Source organism: Leopardus geoffroyi, chromosome C3 (genome assembly GCF_018350155.1).
Source record: "Leopardus geoffroyi isolate Oge1 chromosome C3, O.geoffroyi_Oge1_pat1.0, whole genome shotgun sequence".
Classification (NCBI taxonomy): Eukaryota; Metazoa; Chordata; class Mammalia; order Carnivora; family Felidae; genus Leopardus; species Leopardus geoffroyi.
In genome coordinates this window covers 83,649,000-83,669,258 of record NC_059338.1, presented here as the reverse complement: position 1 = coordinate 83,669,258, position 20,259 = coordinate 83,649,000, and the positions used below count along the sequence as shown (strand labels likewise).

General features: G+C 54.1%; 1 long non-coding RNA gene across 19 annotated transcripts in view; it reads left to right on the top strand.

Annotated features, from left to right (window-relative positions):
• The window catches only part of LOC123585459, a 371,435-nt gene that overhangs the window by 54,192 nt on the left and 296,984 nt on the right, over positions 1-20,259 (top strand). For all 19 annotated transcript variants that reach the window (XR_006706190.1, XR_006706192.1, XR_006706181.1 and 16 more), the window contains one exon: positions 14,138-14,499. This is a non-coding gene — a long non-coding RNA (uncharacterized LOC123585459). The remainder of the gene's footprint in view (positions 1-14,137; positions 14,500-20,259) is intronic.

Below are 20,259 nucleotides of genomic sequence, written 5' to 3'. Positions count from 1 at the left end.
TACCATCCCCTCCTCCCCCACCTTTATGTCTGCGGGGACCTCAGAATGTGGCTGTGTTTGGACACAGGGTCTTTGCAGATGTGTTTAGTCCCATTGAGGTCATAGTGGATTAGGGGGCACCCTCGGTCCCATGAGTGCTATGCTTGGAGGAGAGGAGAGAGCACCGAGGGAGATGCTCTGGAGAGACCCGGGGAGAGGCAGAGACCGGCGTGGGGGGGGGGTGCGCTGCAAGCCAGGGAAGGCCCAACATGGTGGGGACCCTCCAGGGGTAAGGGCAAGGCAAAGAAGGATTCCTGAGACAGACACCCACACAGGGTCAGCCTCCTTGGGAGGAGAGAGGGTGGACAGGAGGAGGAGCCCACGCCCTCTCTGGAAGTGTAAACGCTTCCTTAGTAGACCGTGCTGAGTGTAGGGAGGTGAAGTACTCTGTGAAGCTGGTACCCTCATCGTGCCTGCTCCGGCCGAAGCAAGCCTCCTCTTCTGGCAGAGGCACCTCCTTCTCCCCCTCACCAGCTGTGGGGCCTTGAGAGAGCAACCTAAAGTCCCTGGACCTCGGCGGCGTCCTTATATGTAACATGAACCTGTCTTGGGTTGTGGCAAGGATTAAATGTGATACACGCAGAGCCCTGGTGCGTGGTTGGTGCCCCGGAACGTTAGCACTTTTCGTTTGCCAAAGATATAAGCAGGGTTGCTGCATGTGCCCCATTTCCTGTTAACCCTGTAACTGCCATGTCATATCTCCCGCTCCCCCACCTCCATCCAGGAAGGGCTGGAAGCCTGCAGGGTGAGGCTGAATCCATTCCTGTCCTCTCAGACTGTCTTCACATCCCCTTGTAGGCAGGGCGAGTTACCGTGCCCTGTCAATCCCCCCCCCCCCAACCCCCGCCCCACACAAGGAAGAAAAGACAGTAAGAGGAAGCAGAACTACGAGGGGCATAGGAATGGTTATTGCTGGGTGAGGGCTCAGCCAGAGCGCACCAGGAGGTGCGTGATGAAATCGGCAGGCCGCAGCAGATGACCCCCATCTACATTTTAGCCTAGTGTTAGCGCCCACAGCCTTCTGTTGATTGGATGCCCCCGGGAACATTCCCAGGGATGGCAGACCTCAGGATGAGTGAGGGGTTTACTCATGGGGACGGGGGCCGTGGTATGAAAACTTGTATAATGAGATAGACGTTAGAGAGGAACGGGAACCCTCCCATCCCCGCCCCTGCAGTGCCACACCACCTCTGTGTTTGGTCATGCAGATCATTGGGGTGGAAGAGTTTTGGGGAAGCATTGGATTTTAGTTTCTGCCATCTGCACAACAATGCTTGTTTTGCAGTTCATGAAATTGGACATCAGAGAGGTCATTGTGGTTCCATGGCCCTTTCCCGTAGCGGGGGAAGAATGTGCATTCTCCCTTGTCCCTGTGCCCTGGCTCATGAGTTCACGGGCTTGGGGGCAGGGCCAGGTAGATTGGGGTGAGCAGCGCTCGGGCTGCCTGCTGCGTCCCACTGAAGGTTTGCATTTGCCAGTCTTTTTGCAGGAGCTGGCTGTGCGGGACTCCGGGTACCCGGGGTCTCCACCTTCATCTGTCCCTTGGCAGGAGTCCGTGAGAATCAGGTGCGGTGTCTGACTGCCCCTCAGTGCGGGCAGGATGTCTGTCGTGCAGAGAAAACGATTGGGATGCAGCTCGTTGGTGCTTTTGGACCTGTAACCAGGACCTGTTCCGGTATTCCAGTACCTGGAGAAGAATATCCATAAGTTGTAGTGTGAGATGCTGATTCAAAAGCAAAAAAAAAAAAAAAAAGAAAACAAGCAAAACATCGGTATTTTTTATTGATTGTATTAAAAGTGTATGCTCATTGAAAAATAATCTCAACCACTACAGAATTTTAAAAGGAGGAAGTGACCTTTTCCTATAATGTCATCACCGTCCTTTGGCAGAGAACATTAATGGAAGGAGTCAGAAAACATGGGTTTGGAATCCTAGCTTGACCATTTCAGTTCCAAAGGTCCCACGCGAGGGAAAAGTCCTGCCACCCCTGTGTGCCATCATGAGAATCTGGGGAGATACTTGATGAAGTCATGTCTGAGGCCATCACTGGTGCTGGGTGGGTTCAGTTATATTCTTTGTCCTCATTGCCACCCCTGTGCTTCTGATCTTCTAGGAACCCAGACCCGGGAAAGCAGGGTGTCCAGAAAACTCCTGTGTTCTCTGATCTGTTGCTGGCTGCACAGCCGAGCTGCTGTCCCGGCCCCAGCTCTGCTCTCTCTGCTTGCTGGTGTTGGCCAGCTCGGCTTTCCTGCCCAGGTTAGTCAAGGACACGGAGCAGCAGGCATCCAGCTGGGAGTGTCTGTTGTGTCCCAAGACCTGGGCCTGCCTCTGGCCTCGGGTGTGTCCTCCCAAGGGTTCTAAAGAAAGTCAGGCAAGTTCAGACGGAATACATGCTCCTCCTTGCAGACTCTCGAAATGCCGGTGACACACATTGTCTCCCTTTCATTCATTGACCTGCACTACCTGTGTCTATGCGGCACCGCGAATTAACCGAAGGAAGCGCTTTCTCATCCTTAACTAATTTGGGAAATGGTTAGAAAGGAGACTGCTTTTAATTTCTGGAAGCGTAGGGAATATGTTTATCATTCCAGAGCATTCTTGGCTGCAGAGAAATGACGGTGGTTAATGTTCATGTATTGAGCTGCCGGAGGGCGGTGTGTGTGTGTGTGTGTGTGTGTGTGTGTGGTAATATTAGCTAATATTTATTGAGTGCTTTCTGTGTGTGAGGGACCCGCCGTGCATTTTGCATGGATTATCCCATTTTATCCTCCCAGTGGCCCTGTGAAGTAAGGACAGTTGTTAATTTCTGAGGAGGAAGGCAGACCTTCAAAATGCTAAATAAGCCTCCTGGGGGGCACACTGAATAATGGAAGCAGAATGCAAACAAAGCCTGGGTCTCCAAAAACCACATTTCCCTTCCAGAATCTTCGTGCATCTCTCTGCTCCACTCTAGGAATCGGTGATTCATCATTGTCCACTTTTCTTTTGGAATCCTTCTGCCGTTTTTTCCTTTTTAAAAACAATTTTTTTCAATGTTTATGTATTTTTGAGAGACACAGAGAGACAGAGTGTGAGTAAGGAAGGGCAGAGAGAGAGGGAAACACAGAATCCAAAGCAGGCTCTGGGCTCTGAGCTGTCAGCACAGAGCCTGACGCGGGACTCGAACCCACGCACCGTGAGATCATGAACTGAGCCCAAGTTGGACGCCCAACCGACTGAGCCACCCAGGTGCCCCCCTGCTGTCTCTTCCCTAAAACAGTCTCCATCATTCTGGCCAGGCTCTGTAACTAGTGCAGGGAGTGAATATCCAGTGTGAACATTAATTGAGCATTTGCTTGCTGCCGAGCATCTGCAGCGTTGGGTTCTGGGAGATTGAGAATTTAAGGATGAGATAGTTGCTGTCCAGTGTCACTTGCACATTGTAATGGTGGAAGCTCAGGGCTACAGGGAAATGACAGCAGTTCAGCATGGGGCCAGGGAGACGGAGAGAATAAGGCCTGCATACTTTCAGAGCGTCCCAGTTCTGCATATTGGGTGGCCGGGCAGAGTGGATGGGCCAGAGGAGATGACAGGCTTGGAACTTGAAATCCATATGGTGTCTGTCACCATACTGTGGGAACACTGGGGGAGTGGCAACAGTGGATTCAGCTGTGAGTCACAAAGAGATGATGGGAAAACGGGGAAGGCTGCACAGAGGAGGGAAAGGGCTTTGCAGGATGAGTAGAAGTTCACCGAGAGGGCTGAACAGTTAGAGGCACAGCAGGAGCAGACACCCAGAAGAGGGTCGGCAAGTGACGTGTCCAGTGTGGCCAGAGTGCAGAGGTGGTTACAGCTGAGGCTGCAAGTGTAAGAGCTTGGACCGTGGGGCTTTAGTCGTGGTTCACCTTATTACCCCTGTGTTATGGGTGTTGTGGTTTCGTCACCTGTATGACGGGACGGGGCCGGTACCTGCCTGTTAGGGACATTGAGTGCACGCTGCCCCTGACCCGAGCCCTGTACTGTTAGCTGTGGGAATCACCTCTGGCCTGGTTTTGAGGCCGTTGACTAATCCTGCAGGTTTGAGACAGGGAGGTGACGTGATGAGACGTGTCGGGTGACCCTGTCCCTCCCGAAAGGAAGGTCTTCTGCTGGCATATGCCCGGGCGCTGTGGTGCTCTCGCTGTGTGCGTCTCTTCCGACGTGACCCTCTGGGTGCCTGTGGGCTTACAGGAGAGGGAGCAGGAACGCTGAGCTGTGTTGAGCCCGCCGAGTGCCCCGGGTGCTGGTGAACAGAGCACTGGGTTCCAGTCATGGTCACATCTTTCCGTCAGCTCGCCAAGAGACCGTGGAAAGCCCCACGTGGTCCCCTCCTCCACCATCCGAATCCAGTTCTCCTCCACTGTTAGCACTGGTGGCAGCCAGGGGGTCCATTGAGGCTGGTGCTCCTCGGGGCCCGGCTGCAGGATTGCAAGAGGTGTGGCCAAGGGGGGCCAGTAATGAGAGCTCAGTACCCTGTGCCTTTTCTTTCCTCCTTTTCCGTTTCCTTCCTGTCCTCTAAAGCACCCTCCAGTTTCAGAATTCAGAGTGCATATATTCCTTTTCTAAGTTCCAGGTTCTGCTTGTTCTAGTTCGGGGGCCCCGGGCAAGCCGCCCTGGTGGGCCCTAACTGCCGCCTGCAGAATACACCTCAGAACAACTTCCCAGGGGTGGGTGAGGGCAGCCCCAGCCCCTGGGTGTCAGGAGCCCTGTAGGGGCGGGCCCAGAGGGGGTCGGGGAGGGCAGGTCACGGTCTCCAGCTCACACTACTCACCTCAGGCTGCACGCTCACTCCCGGAACGGGGCTTCTCCAGTGACTCCTGCAGCACCCCTGCGTCAGTAGCCCCCGCGGGACCTGTGGAGCAGACCCCAGCCCAGGCCTGCTGACCGGCATTGCCGTGCGTCCGTGTGTGCGTGGACCTTGGGGATCTGTACTGGAACAGGCCCTCAGGCGATAGTTAGAGACACTCAGGTGTGAGGCCCCCTGGGCCAGAGAGGCCTTTTGTGTTCCTGGGTAGATAGGGATAATTCACACACACCCCCCGCCCCCACCAAACAGCAGTGTGTGTGTGTGCGTGCGTGCGTGTGTGTGTGTGTGTGTGTGAGAGACATCACCATGAATGCCGGAACGCCACCCAGTTCCCACGGAGCTCTGGACAATTGAGGTCCCTGTCAGGCTTCTTTCCTGGACTACTGCTCTGACATGTTTTTGGTGAATTTTAATTTCTGCTGCTTCTTCATTGCACCTGTTTGCTTTCCTCCCCTCCCTCCCTTCTCCTGTCTTTCCCTAGATAGCCTCCGTGTTGCCCATATACTCCCTGCGGCTCCTGACCCCGTAATGCTGGTGACAGGGGACACGGTGGAGTTTGCCTTCTGATGGGAGGAGGAGGGTGGCAAGAGTGCGAGCCCGGGAAGACTGACACCGCCTGGCGCATTCGGGGGACGGCACAGCAGCGTGGACTTTGCGTGCCCTGCACCCAGCCTGTTGGGTTTCTGTTCTGTGGTCTCTTCCTCCTGCCCCACCCCCTCCACGTTGGGTTTTGCCCACGGCCCCAGGGACAAGGTAGATGGCCCGAGTTTACTTAGTGACATGTGCCTGTGTGGCTTGAAGTAAGACCGGTTTCTGTGAAAGTCAGAAGTGCATTCCAGAGTCACAGCGTGACCTCCCCGGAAGCCCAGCTAATCCAGGTTTTAAAGAGCAGTTGGAACAAAGGTGGTGATTATGGGATGTGGGGGCTGTGAGGTGTGGGAAAGGGCAGGTACGGCAGGGTCGCCTGGTGGGAAGCTCTGTGTTGAGGAATCGAGCTGATGGCCCCAGAATGTGACCCAGATGCTAAAGGGAGGCGGTGGGGGGGCTTGTTGCAGGGGTGGACCCGCGGGACCGTGCGGCTGATGGTCCTGGGCTGCACTCCACCCCTTGTGAGCTGCGTGACATTGGGCAAGGGGCCTGCTCTCCCCACTTCTCCCCACTTCTGTAATTTTGGGATAGGAGCCCTGACCCTCTGGTTGTGATCATTAATGGGGATTAAATGGGGGGAATTAGAAGGGATCTCTTCTGTGCTTGGCAATTAGTAAATGCTGTTTCTCATTTCTGCCTTATTTTGAGCATCGCCCCTTGCCCCTACCCTGAGCATCTTTTTCCTTCTCAATTTACATACCTCTCAGGGACCCTGTGAGCCCTCCACACAGACAGCCGCAGTCCCGCGTGGGGCTCCCCGATGGTTCAGGGAGCGTGGACAACAGTTCATTGGGCTAGTCCTTGAACGGGTGGTTTCTCACTGACCCATTTTCTTTAGTGAGATGTGAAGCTCTTTGCAGGCAGGCCCTGTGTGGGATTGTGGTCTCCTTCAAAGTTACTTTCTGGGAGAATATGCACGCTCTGGAACTTTTCTAATATGGTGAGCCTTCGAGGGCAGGTCCTGCTGTTCTGTGAACTGCCTGCTCCACTCATGGCTCAGTGGCTCGGGTCCAGGGCACCGTGCCCCCTTTGTTCATGAGGATCTGATGACATTTGGGTCTTTGTTGACCTTTCCCTGAGGGATTTTGTGGGCAAGGGCAAAAAAAGGAAGTGAGGGAAACACATACACACACACACACACACATACACACACACTCACTCACTCACTCCCAGGCCTGAAGTTTTGTTATTTGTGGCAGGAGCACGTTCATGACTTTTCTCAGCTCATCTCAGTATCTGAATCACCTTCAAGCTGTAGAGGAGGTGGCTGGGAGCTGAGCAGGCAGAAGGCTTTCTTTTATTGAGGACCTGCTGGGTGAAAGGGCTTCAACAGGCCAACTGATTCACCCCTGGCTCTGCGAGGCAGGGCGCCTCTCGTGGACGTGGCTGTGGGTTCAGGAGGTGAAGCCTCATAGTAGGTATTGGGTCTGTTTGTCTGTAGAGCTCCGGTCACCACTTGGTGTGGCCTCCCCTCCGCTGTAGGGTCTGTAGGACCTGCGTGCTCCTGGCTCTGCCCACGGGTTTCTGCGGGAGCACTCCTCCTCTCACCTGTGGGTGGGGAGAGGCAGTCGGGACTCATCTGGTTTTGGGGACACTACCTCCCCGTTCCCGTCATGGCGGCCCTGAGCCAGCCGGGGATGATGTGACACCTCCAGGCCACAGTCGGACGCGCCACCACTCTGGAGAGGCGTGTCCTGGGCAATGTGGGCCACTTCCCGCTGGAAAAATAGCGAGGACTGGCATTCCCTGACCAACCGGTCACTGGCGCGGGCCTTTCTGTTCAGAGTCTGGCTGTGGATGTTGTCAATGCCTGGGGAATCTCTGTGCGTTGACCTTTCCAACAACTAGCTCCTGCTTCCCCATCTCTGTCTTCTGGAACCTTCTTATCCTGTCACCTTGCCCCCAGGCTTTCCTACCACATAACCCTTCTGTGGCAGGACAGCCTAGTGGTTAAACAGAAAGGCTCTGGAGGCAGACTGCGTGGGCTCATATCTCAGCCCCCTTTCTGCCTACCTGTCCTCATTGGAAAATGGGTTCACAAGGCACAGCATTGTTGAGGTGACAAGACTTACTGCAGCCAGTGCCCTCGAACAAGCATTCGGGAGATGTGGTTCTCACCTGCTCTGCCAGGCCTCTGGTCATGCCGCCTTCTGCTGACTGTGCCCCGTGCCTGCTGAGTTTAGAAGCTACTCCTCTCCCAGGCGCTGTGTGTCCAGCCCACCTTCATACTTGAGATTGCTTCTTATCCAGCACCCCACAGGGTCCTCGCTGAGCAACCCTGGGCCAGTCACTATATCTCTCTGGGCCTCATTTCTCAGCTGTTCAGTGAGGGAATTGGACCCGATTATTCCAAGGTTTCTTATGCTCTGATATGCAAGGGGCTCTCACATTCAGTATGCCCCAGCCTCTCTTTCTCTGCCCTGGCTCCTGCCACCCCACCATCACAACCCGGACACCACCCGGTGTGTTCAATTATGGACATGTACTGTCTCCACGTCTCTGGATCTCTTGGGATAGCCTGGAAGCTCCCTGAAGGCAGGGATACTATCTTCCTTGACTGACATGATTTCCAGCATTATTGCAGCCAACACTTATTTTTTTTTAAAAGTTTATTTATTTTTGAGAGAGACAGAGATAGAATGCGAGTGGGTTAGGGGCAGAGAGAGAGGGACACACAGAATCCAAAGCAGGCTCCAGGCTCCGAGCTGTCAGCACAGAGCCCGACGTGAGGCTCGAACTCACAAGCTGTGAGATCATGACCTGAGCTGAAGTCGGAGGCTCAACCCACTGAGCCACCCAGGCGCCCCCTTATTTTTTTTTAATGTTTTTATTTATATTTTGAGAGAGAGAGAGAGAGAGAGCGAGCAAGAGACTGAACATAAGTGAGGGAGGGGCAGAGAGAGAGAGGGAGACCCAGAATCCGAGGCAGGATCCAGGCTCGGAGCTGTCAGCACAGAGCCCATGTGGGGCTCAAACGCGTGAAACACAAGATTATGACCTGAGGCGAAGTCCGACGCTTAACCGACTGAGCCACCCAGGTCTCCTTGCAGCCAACACGTATTAAGCACATGTTGAGTTCCCAAGTGCTGTGTGGGACTTCTGGAGCCTGGCCGAACCCGAATGCCAGTATTTTTAAGACTGGCTCTAATCAGTGTCCGTTAGAGCTGTGAGCGGGGCTCCGTTACAAATGCGTGACGGTACGTGGCCGTGGAAGGGCTCGTTCTGTGTGGGCTCCCTTGCCCCTCCTGTGTAAGCCCAGGGTGTCTGGCACAGGATCATCAGACTGTTACGAACATTAGTGAATGGGGCCGGGTTCGCTTTGCATCTCTCAAGCCTAACTGGTGAGAAGAGCAGCCACATACTGGTGCATCGGGCTGTTGAGGGTGAAACTGATGCTCCCTGTGACTTGTGAACCCGCGGTGGCAGCTGTGTGTGCTGAGTACCTTATATATACAGTCTCTCATCCACGTATGAACCCCAGAGGACACGCATTTCGATTCTTTATTTTTATTAGACAAGGAAACACTTAAAAGTTTTTTTAATGTTTATTTATTTTTGAGAGAGAGAGAGAGGGAGATACAGAATGCAAGCCAGGGAGGGGCAGAGAGAGAGGGAGAAAGAATCTGAAGCAGGCTGCAGGCTCTGGGCTGTCAGCACAGAGCCCAATGCGGGGCTTGAACCCACCAACCGTGAGATCGTGACCTGAGCCGAAGTCGGATGTGTAACCTACTGAGCCACCCAGGTGCCCCGACAAGGAAACTTCTAAAGAACTTAAGGGGTGTGCCCACGGCTAGTGACTGAGCGCAGCCTTGCGATTCATACCCCCGAAGCCCGCCTCATTGCCCCCATCCTCTGAGTGATGAATCTGGTGTGTGCAGGGGGGGAGCGTGTGCCGGAAGGCGTGGGGATTCCAAAGCAGCCGATCCGCGTCTTCCCAGCACACGGGGAGGAGAAACTGAAATGAAGCAAAAACAGAGACTGTCAGCGAGAGGACGGCGGCCGCTTTCCCCAGGAACAAATCTCCTTGATTTATCTCTCCAGGTTGGACAGGCCCCAGCTCTCGGGGATCACAGAGACATAATGTGAACACGGCCAGAGAAATTGCTGCCTGTCCCTTCGTCAGTAAAAGAGAAAGGAGACACCTCTTCTGTGGCACCCGCGTTGAGGAAATCCTGCCTCCCGCGCCTGGGACAGATGCTGGGGCGCGCCCAGAGTGGGGGAGCCTTCCCGACCGGACCCTCCCAGCCGAGAACCCCTCTGTTACTGCTCTGGCCAGAGCTGTGCCCGAGGCTGGCTTCCAGAGGCGCCAGAGTCAACATCTGCTGACTCTTGCGTGACAGGACTACTCACTGTTGCAGAGAGAAGAGAGAGGACACAGAGAGAAAGCACACCCTCAGAGTCCGGGGGCCCAGCCACAGAAAGGGGACGGCACGCGTCCAGGCACACCACGGACACGTCCCCTGGCTCCCACCACGCTTCTCTCGCATGCGGGTGCCAGGGACCTCTTGACCTGCGCACTTGATCTGTGCCCTGTACCCCCGCTTACCATTCTGAGCCAACCCAGGGCACCTGGACTCTTGCAGCTACCAGAGCATCCTCCCGTGGATCCCGTATTTAAGGGCTGCTGGTTACGAAGGTTCCCCCCCCGCCGCACCCCCTCCCCCCCCGCCCCCAGCCCCGCTGTTGTGTAGGAAATAGAGGCAGCCTGTTTCTAGTTTTTCTTCAGAATGCCCACTGCAGGGGGCCAGCTGGTGGAACTAGGGAGGGTCAAGAAGGAAATGACACGTGTGGGCCGGGAGGCACAGGGGGAGCCTCTGCCAAGAGAATGGGGCTGGGAGCTGTGTTTTCTTGTGGGGCAATTCCAGGCCGGATTCTGAATTCTGTGTCACCAGGCCGGAAGACGGTTATTTGCCAAGTGCTCCCCTTGGTGCCCTCAGGGGCAGGGGCAGCTGGAAGCAGCGGGCCGTGAACGTGTGGAGGGGCAGGGAAGGCCGGCAGGTGCCGGGTCCCAGGCCTGGAGGGCCGTTCCCAAGCCGGAGGCCTGCCAACAGCGTACTTTCTCAGGAGACATTAAAGAAAAGTTAACCACCATTTTGTTGGGCCTTGACAGGCATTAGAAAGTCCATCTATCGTGATTCCCCGGGCGGCCTGGCCGGTGTTCGCACACCGCACATGGGTGTGCAGCCGGCACCTGGGTGAATGCAAGGCCACCCGCGTTTCTGGAGCCAGTCTTGACGCCTTCCGGTCACTAACTGTCCCTTCCCCTTCACTCAGGATCACCTTGTCCTGACTTCTCACAGCATAGATTACTTTAACCTGCTTATGTGTTTAACATAAGTAACACCGTAGGGCTCTCCCTGGTGTCTGGCTTCTTTCACTCAGACTTATGTTTGTGGCTCGTTCTCATTGCTCTGTAACAATGTAACAGTGTAGCATTCCTCTGTGTGTGGGTGTGGGTGTGTGTGTGCGTGTTTAATTTTTTTTTAATGTTTATTTTTGAGAGAGAGCGAGTGAGAGAGACAGAGTGTGAGCAGGGGAGGGGCAGAGAGAGAGGGAGACACAGAATCTGAAGCAGCCTCCAGGCTCTGAGCTGTCAGCGCAGAGCCCGATGCGGGGCTCAATCTTACAAACCATGAGATCATGACCTGAGCTGAATCCAAGAGATGGACATTTGATGGACTGAGCCACCCAGGTGCCCCAAGACGTCTTTCAGACGGATACACATTTCTGTGAGTCTGTACATGGGTGTCGAACTGCTGGGTCACAGGGCACATACACGCTCAGGTTTAGTGGATAATGCCAACCAGTTTCCCAGATCGTGTGTCCACCAGCTTGCGTGAGAATTCCAGTGGCCCGGGAGAAACCAGTCCTGGGTATTGACCGTCTTCTTTATTTTGGCCAATCAGTTACAGCAGAAGCAAATGCCTTGCAAAAAATCACGTAGCGGAGCAAGCGGAAATGCTCCCCAAGAGGGAGACGTTACTGTTGGGTGACATGACGGGTCGCGCTGTGCAGTGCTCCGGGTTCTTGCCGGTGAAGCCCGTGGCAGGGCTGGGCCGCCTCCTCCAGGAGGGTCCACTGCTTGGCTGCAGTGGCACCCAGCAGACCGTGTAATAATTCTTCCCCAGGTGACAGAGCTTTAATGTACCTGTCCCCAACCAAACACATGTGGCTTCAGCCTTGCCTGTGGGCCTCTGTAAATATTTAACAGGCCGTGTCCCTCCTCCTCTCCCCTGCCATTGACAGGGGCTGGTGCCACAAGTCATTGCCCCCTCCTGCTGGACCCACAGGACCCCGGCCCTGACACTGCAGTGCCCTGCCTCTCCTGGCTGCTTCCTGGGGCCGGAGCTGAGCCTGGGGAGACCCAGGACAGGCTGCGTTTGACTCGCAGGAGGCCTCATCCATTTGCAGAATAAAATAATGGCTAATTGAACACTTAATATGTGCCCAGCAACGTGCTAAGTACTTTATGGTGATTCTTTCTTTCTTTTTTTAAGTCTATTTATTTATTTTGAGAGGGAGAGAGAGGGAGAGAGAGAGGGAGGGAGAGAAGAACTGGGGGAGGGGCAGAGAGAGAGTGGGGGGCAGAGGATCCGAAGGGGACTCTGTGCTGACAGCAGAGATGTGTAATTCACCCCGTTTTACAGATGAGGAAACTAAGGGTTAAAACCATTTTCCCCAAGTAACATAGCTAGTAAGTTTATTAGTTTGACTTCAGACGTTAATGTTTTAACCACTATCCTGTATTTCTCTCTTAGAGTCTAATATTTAGATACTCATACTTCCTTTTGAACCCATCTTTCTCTTGGGTCTAAAAGCTATGTCAGGTGGGTTTAAATGGGACAAGGGGAGCTCACCCTGTGACTCTTGGTCACTGAAGAATGCTTAAAACAGAGGACGGATCCCTGTTGGCATGGTTGCCGTGAATCATACAAAGTCCCCCCAAAGATGTTCATGCCGTAGTCCCTAGGACCTTACATGTCAAGAGAGACTTTGTAGACACGATTCAAGTGCAGGGCCATGGGCTGGACGATTATCTTGGGTCATCTGGATGGGCCCCGTGTAACCACAGGGCTCCTTGAAAGTGGAAGAGGGAGGCCGAAGGGTCAGTGAAGGGGGTATACTGGTGGGAGCAGCGTCCGAGAGATGCTCTGTTGCTGTATTTGGAGATGGAAGAAGGGAGCCCTGAGCTGAGGCATCCGAGAGCCACCTCTGGAAGCTGGAGAAAGCCAAGGAGAAAGGTTTTTCTTAGAGCCTCCACAAGAAAGAGCCCTGCCAGCACCTTGGTTTTAGCTTGGTGACACCCGGGTCAGACTTTTGACCTCCAAAACCGTGAGATAACAAATTTGTGTTGTTTTATGCCACCAAGTGTTTGAACATTTGTTGCCGCAGGAACAAAACAGTTGCTGTTAATGACCATTGCTGTGATGGTCACGCTCTTGGGCTTTGGTGCCAGATGCCTGATTTCAAATCTCTGTTGTATGATTTTCTAGCTGTGTGACCTCGGGCAAGTTGTTTAACTTGTCTGGGCCTCAGGTTTCTCATCTCTCAAACTGGATAAGAATAGCCTTTTACAGATAAAGTTGCCATCGGGTTAAATGAGGGTCCTACGCGTGTGAAACGCCTGGTAGTAAGTTTGAGGTACAGTCACTGCAGGTAGGCGTCCTCACTGGTAACACAGAGCGGCGGATCCGGGCACACAATTGGGAGACAGACTCGCCTGATTCGGGGTCCACCCTTACTGGTTTGGAGCTGGGTAGCTGTGTGTGGCTCCGTTTCCTTATCTGGAAAATAGAGGCAGGAGTCCCAGAGCGGCCCGGGGTTGGGGGGGGGGGGGGGGGGCGTGTCGTATCAGATGGTGGGCCAGAACCTAGCGCGGTGAGGGATAGGCACTCCCGTAAAGGGCAGTCGCTCTTGTCTTTGGCTGGGTGGTGACGGTCCAGCCTGCAGCCCTGTGCGTCATGGGTCCATTGGAATAATTTCAGTCCCTGTGCGGGGGAGGCAGGAGTATCCCCACAGAGCTAGAACAGTACTGGGTACCTAGCAGGTGTTCAGTGATTGCTGCATACGTGAATAACGAAAGGGAACGGCCCTGGGCCCTGCCCTGAAGAAGCTCACTGTGCAGGACGAGGCCTGGAGAGATGCCAGAGCTTTGTGGTTGTCTTTAAAAAGAAACCAAACAAAGAACTACTTCCTACCGGCTGACCCCAAACCCCCTCTGCTCACTGCCGGGACCCCTCAGCCCTGCAGGGGAGCTCAGGACTGTATGCCAGGTCTGGCCCAACTATTAACTCTCTAAGCTAGCCGCCTACCCCTTCTCGGATGTTTTCTCCTCATCTTTATAATAGATGTGCCCTCTGCCCTCTCAGGGTAGTTCTGGGGAGCCCCGAGCAGTAGAAGGTTCTGGATCTGAGAGGTCTTTGGTGCCTGTGTGCGGTGACCCTCCCCTGAGGCAGGCCCCGGGTCTCCTGCCTCCCCTCTGTTTGGGTGTCAGAGCTCCGGGGCGTTATTCTTGGTGAGTTCCCCTCTGAGTGTATTAGGGTCGAATACAAGGAAGAGTAACACGACTACTGCTCTGGGTCCACGATTTAAACAAGATTGATTTTTCTTCTTCTCATCCCCAGCCCTGATCTTTGGACCAGAAAGGAATTAAAAAGATGCCCCTCACGATGGCCGTGCCTGTCTGTTACATGGAGCTCCATTCAAGGATTTTCGGAGCCTTTTGGATTTACAGTGATATTCAGCTGCCTGGGGAATAAAGTTGGTGGAAGCTTTCTCTGGAGTTACATACACCCGACACCTGTCTGGATGCTACTGGCGGTTTTAAGGAAGGCCCTGGCTGAGTGCCTGGCGGATCCCTGCAGCCTGGATGCCCGTGGGAGACGGAGGACCGCGGCTTCCTGTGAGGGCTGATGACTTTGTCCTTCTCTCCTCACGGATGCCTGGTTGGGTCTCTGCCAGCCCCGCCGGGGGCTCCCTGTGACATGTAAGGCCTGTCTCCTCCTTGTGCACATGTCCTCTGCATGTTCTGTCAGGTGTCCACCTGGGCTTTAGGTGACACTGGCCTGGCTGGTGGGAGAGGGGTCACCGTGATAGAGCCGGCCCTCAAGGGGAGCTGGCGTTGAATGAGCTCACTCTGTGCGTCTGCCTGGGTGCTGGGTGCCTGGGGGAGACGGACGGAAATGGGAAGGAGCTTCCCAGGAGCCTCCACCGTTCCCTGTGCAGCCGTCATCGTGCCTGTGCCAGCCTCAGTTGATGTCCTGGTTCGTGTGCCCGTCTCCGTCCACCAGACCACAAGGGCCTCGAAGGCGGAGGCCTCTTCCTTCTGAAGTGTGTTTTGAACACCCACCACAGTGCCTGGCACGTAGCGTCTCTGGCTGCAGAAAGGGCATCAGGGCGCGACCGTTAGTGAATTAAGGCGTTGAGAGTGAGTAGGGACGGAAGGCATGCCTCTGTGCTCAGCGCGAGGGACGCATTGTTGGATGCTTGCAGGGTGCGTGTGGAGCCAGGAGGCCTGGGTTTGAGTCTCTGACCCACCCCTGCTGTGTGCCTCGGGCCGAGTGGCCGCTGCCTGCCTCTCCCTTCTCTGTTCAGTGGCGGTGATGTGTGCCCTTGCTCTTGCCGGGGTCATGTTGAGGATCACAAAATAGATGCTCGCGCTGACACCCAGCACGGGGCCCGGCACGCGGCAAAGGCTCAGCACATGGTAGGGTCACCGTTGGCTGGGGGAGGGCTCCTGTGGAGGGTCGGCTGTTGTTTGGGCCGTGAACCAGAGCCAGGTGGCCCGTGCCGGGCTTCGCGCCGGGTACCGCGGTTTGGCGCAGGCAGTTGGTCGAAGGTCGCTGTCGCCGGAGCCTGTGGGGAGGTCTGGCGGGCCAGGGAAGGGGGCCTCGCGTCCGTGTGAGGGAGGGAGCGCCGGGCTGGACATGGCATTGAAGGTCTGTGGGGTTCTGCAGGAGACAGGCTGGCCCCCTGTGACATTGGTGACCCTGAGGGATGTGGCCTTAGCATCAGGCCGCCCGTGGGAGAACAGTGGCTCAAACAGCCAGTGCCCCGAGTGCAGGTCACCCGGAGCCACCTGGCACTTGGTTGCCAAGACCGCACTGAGGTGGGACCTGGGCTTTGATTTGGATGGGGTTCCCAGGGCCGCTCGTGCCCCATGGCACTTCTCAGCGAGGCTTTCCCTGACCTCCTAATGGATGGAAATAGTGTCCCTCTGGTTATCCACCCTGCTCTCAGTCGGCGCCCCTAGATGTGTTATAATTTGGTATTCACTTACGCAGGTTCTCTGATCTCTTGTCTTTCTCCCCCGCTGGAAAGCAGTCTCTCTGAGGTCAGGAAGCACGTTTGCCTTACACAGTAGGCATCTCATTTCTGTATCTCACTTGATCAGATCAGAGAGTGACTCTTCGTGGTTTTATTTCAGTTTTCCTGGAAGGGACAGACAAAAAAAGGGAAGTGCTCTCTTTTTGAGCATCTGTATAACTCCGGCAGCCAACAGTCCCACTAGGTGGGCAGTGGTGTTCCCATAGTACAGCTGAGAACGGTGAGTTTCACGGGGGCCATGTAGCTCACCCGAGGATCTTTATCTAAGAGAACACTGAGCAGGAAGCCAAGAGCTGCCTGGTGTTTTACACTGAATCATGCCAGTTCAGCTGAAGGGTAAAGACTTTTCCTTGGGGGGCCTTTAGAAGGGCGTGTGTGTGTGTGTGTGTGTGTGTGTGTGTGTGTGTACATGTGTGTATGTAGCATTGCCCACTGCAGAATGCTCTTGGGCTCCTCACAACTGGGTGCCCTCTTTGTCCCCTGGGAGAGACAGGCTTTTTTTTTTTTTTTTAATTTATTTTTTTTCAACGTTTATTTATTTTTTTTGCGACAGAGAGAGACAGAGCATGAATGGGGGAGGGGCAGAGAGAGAGGGAGACACAGAATCGGAAACAGGCTCCAGGCTCTGAGCCATCAGCCCAGAGCCCGACGCGGGGCTCGAACTCACGGACCGTGAGATCGTGACCTGGCTGAAGTCGGACGCTTAACCGACTGCGCCACCCAGGCGCCCCGAGACAGACTTTCACTGAGACCCTCCCTCCTGTGTGGAGGAACAGGGGCCACGCTGGGTCCCAGGATAAAGTGTGTTTGGGTTGCAGTCTGGTCCCTCAGGGAGCCTGTGCCCTTGGGTGAGTGGGGCTTTGCAGCCCCGTGTGATGGGTGTCGTGCTGGCAGTACTGTGGCCAAGCAGGGCAGGGAGAGGAATCATGCAGGGAGGGGGCTGGTGGGTCTGGAGAACGGTGAGGGCAGGGGGGTTCGGCCGGGCCTGCACAACTGTCCTGGGGCATGAGGGCCTCAGCTAGAAGAGTGAGTTGGGAAGACTGAGGCACAGCACTGCCCCTCGGCCTCTTGCACCTCTTCTTGCCATTTCCCCTGCCTTCCCTCTGTGGCGCCTGTGCCCCCACTTATCACATGACCCGCAGCCCCGCTTCTCTTTTTATCCGTTGCTCCCAAGAACAAACCCATCGTGGGGGTCTGGCTTATGCCCGCTCCTCCCAGGAGGACTGGAACGGGCTCTGCACCAGGAGACACGGCATGGTCACGGGGGGAAGTAAGACTCAGCCTGGCTCCTCCTTTCTGGCGGCCGAGTCCCGGCCCCCCACCTGCAGGGTCGTACCCTGTGGACGCTGACATGGAAGTGATCGCCATGTATTGAGCCATGCCGTGTGCAGGGCACGTGGCAGATAACTCTTCCGTTCCAACCCCTGAGGGACCTGTGGGGTAAACACCACTTACTGTGGGATGACAGGTGTAAACCAGGCTGGTCCTGGGCACGCCTGGCCCAGTGGCCCCTGGACTTACCGGTTAGATGGTGAACTGTGCTACTGGCTTGCGCTTGGTCCTCGTGCAGGCCCCTGTGCTGGTGTTGCTGGTCATGCTGGGCCTGGTGCTGGTGCTGGGCCTGCTGGTCCTGGTCCTGGTCCTGTTGCAGCTGGCGCTGCTCTTGGTATTTCCTGTGTCCAAGGCGGCCCCTCCAGTCCCCCCTTCGCCGCCCCGTGTGCAGTTTGCATTTCTGCTTCTAGCACGTGGGTTGGCCTCATCTCCTCATCTCACAAGTCCATCTTCAGCTTCTTGGAAGAGCCCGTGTCTCTTTGAACCCTGATACCCTGGACCGCTGCGAGAGCAGGCCTGACCCTCTCCTTATTTATTTATTTTTCCTGGGCCACTGTGGTGACTCACAACACACACACTCATCCTGGGGCTCAGGGATGCGGTGCTGCCCTCCCGCTTACACAGATGCTCCAAGCCAGCATTCCTAGAGATGGCTTTTTGCCCTGGACTTGTTCCCCAGCAGGGGTGCCTGGGTCCCTGGAGTATACACGGGCTCAGCTGAGGGAGAGGCTGTGACTCATTCTCCAGGCTGAGCCCGGACACCAGGCTTCTCGATGAACAGCCGCGAGATTGCTTAATGGCGGGTGTTTTTTAGCTCCTGGAATGTGCCTGCTTAATCTTCCAATCTGGCGAGGTGGGTGTGGTGCCCCTTCTTATATATGAAGAAACTGGGCTGCAGACAAATCCAGAAAGCTTCTGAACTTCTCTCTGGAGAGAAGCAGAGAAGCTGGTACACATACTCCAATCTGCTTGCCTTCAGCCTCCCTTCTCCTGCGGGGCCAGTGGCTCTCAGGCTGTGGTGAGGTGTGCAAGAGGGCTGCAGGTTACCGAGGGGCAGGCTGACTTAAAAAACACGGTGTTACACTTACCTTATCTTGACTTAGAAAAAGATCACACTTGACTCATGAGGCCTGTTATTTCGCAGTGTTGTTGCTTAGGACACGGATATTTGACTTTAAAAGCCATTTTTGCAAAAAATATTGCAGTAACACAAGTAAACGTAGCCTTCTTGAAGAGGGCAGCATTTGGAATGCGGTCCTCATTTCCGTCTATGCTGCTCTCGCTGCGTGGCTCTGGCCACATCACTGGGGACAGCATCTCTCTGCCTGTGACCTGAGTAGTTCTGTGCTCCGTTTCACATCAGCTGTGCCGGTGAGTTCAGTGGGATCCTCCCGAGATCCAGAAGGTTCGTGATGAAGGGACTGCACAGCTCAGTCTGAAGCTAGATGGAAAACAAGAAGAATCTCAGCACCAGAGCGCTATATAAAATCCCATAATTCTGCTCGAATTGATCGTGGCCATTGCTCTCGGCACTGCAGATGCCTCGTATTTATCGAGCACCCAAAGTCTTCCAGTCAACTCCTGTGTTACTGTCTGGGGTTGAATTAGGAAATAGTAAATGTTCCCCCTATGAAATCAGTTGATGACTCATTCACTCATTTTTTCATTCATTTCCCCTCAATAAACAGGGGATCATATTACCTACCCCATGGGTTCATTGTGAAAATTACATAAGAGAACATATTGAAGGGCTTAATTCAGTGCCTGACATATAATAAGTACTCTGGGAATACCAGCTATTTTTAAATAAAATGTTGAAATGGAATTAGAAGATCCAAACCCGTAGGCATATAGAAATAAAGAACATTGAGGATGAGTTACTAAAATGTAACATTAAATTCCTCTCTGACTTCCTAGTCAGCACAACACAGTGGAGAGGTTATGTTTGTCTCGGTCAAGGGTTGGCAGACTTTTCTGTCAAGGGCGAGGTAGTAAATATTTTTGGCTTTACAGGACACACAGTTCTGTCACCACTAGTCAATTCTGCCTCTGTATCTGGAAGGCAAGCAAAGCCAGTATGTAAATGATAGGCATGGACATATTCCAGTAAAACTTTCTTTATCAGAATTGGCGGTTAGTCCATAGGCTGTACGTTGCCCCTGGGTGTGAATGAGGGAAACCTTGGGGTGCCTGGATGGCTCAGTCAGGTAAGCATATGACTTCGGCTCAGGTCATGAACTTGCAACTCGTGGGTTCAAGCCCTGCGTCAGCACTTTGCTGACTGCTCAGAGCCTGGAGCCTGCTTCAAATTCTGTGTCTCCTTCTCTCTCTCTGCCCCTCCCCTGCTCACACTCTATCTTGTCTCTCCTTCAAAAATAAACATACATTTAAAAAAAAAAATTAAGTGAGGGAAACCTGCTTATCACTGAGTGAAAGAAACTTCTGGATCATAAACCTTAAAAAAAATTTGTTACAAGTGTGGTCCTTTTTTAAAAAAGATTTTATTTATTTATTTATTTATTTATTTATTTATTTATTTACTGATTTAGTTTTGAGACAGAGAGAGACAGAACGTGAACGGGGAGGGTCAGAGAGAGAGGGAGACACAGAATCCAAAGCAGGCTCCAGGCTCCGAGCTGTCAGCACCGAGCCCACCGCGGGGCTCGAACCCACAAACCGCGAGATCATGACCTGAGCCGAAGTCGGAAGCTCAACCAACTGAGCCGCCCAGGCGCCCCTAAGGTTTTGTTTTTAAGTAATCTCTACACCCCATGTGCAGCTTGAACTTACAACCGGACCAAGCATTACACGCTTTGCTGACTGAGCCAGCCAGGCACCCCAAGATGTGGTCTTTGTCTGAGGCTTGTTAAACGGTATATAGACAGTGCTTTCTTTAGGGTTTTATGGAAAATATAGAAGACCTTTACATTGCTAGTTCTTTTACCACGTATCTAACTAACATTTATTGAGGTCTTACTATGTCTCAGCCCAAAATGGAACCAAAAGGCACGTGCATTTTGGCAAGGGGTGCTACATTAGCAAGGGATCATCTCAGTGATGATGTAGGGAAGTCAGCTTAGAGTGTTTT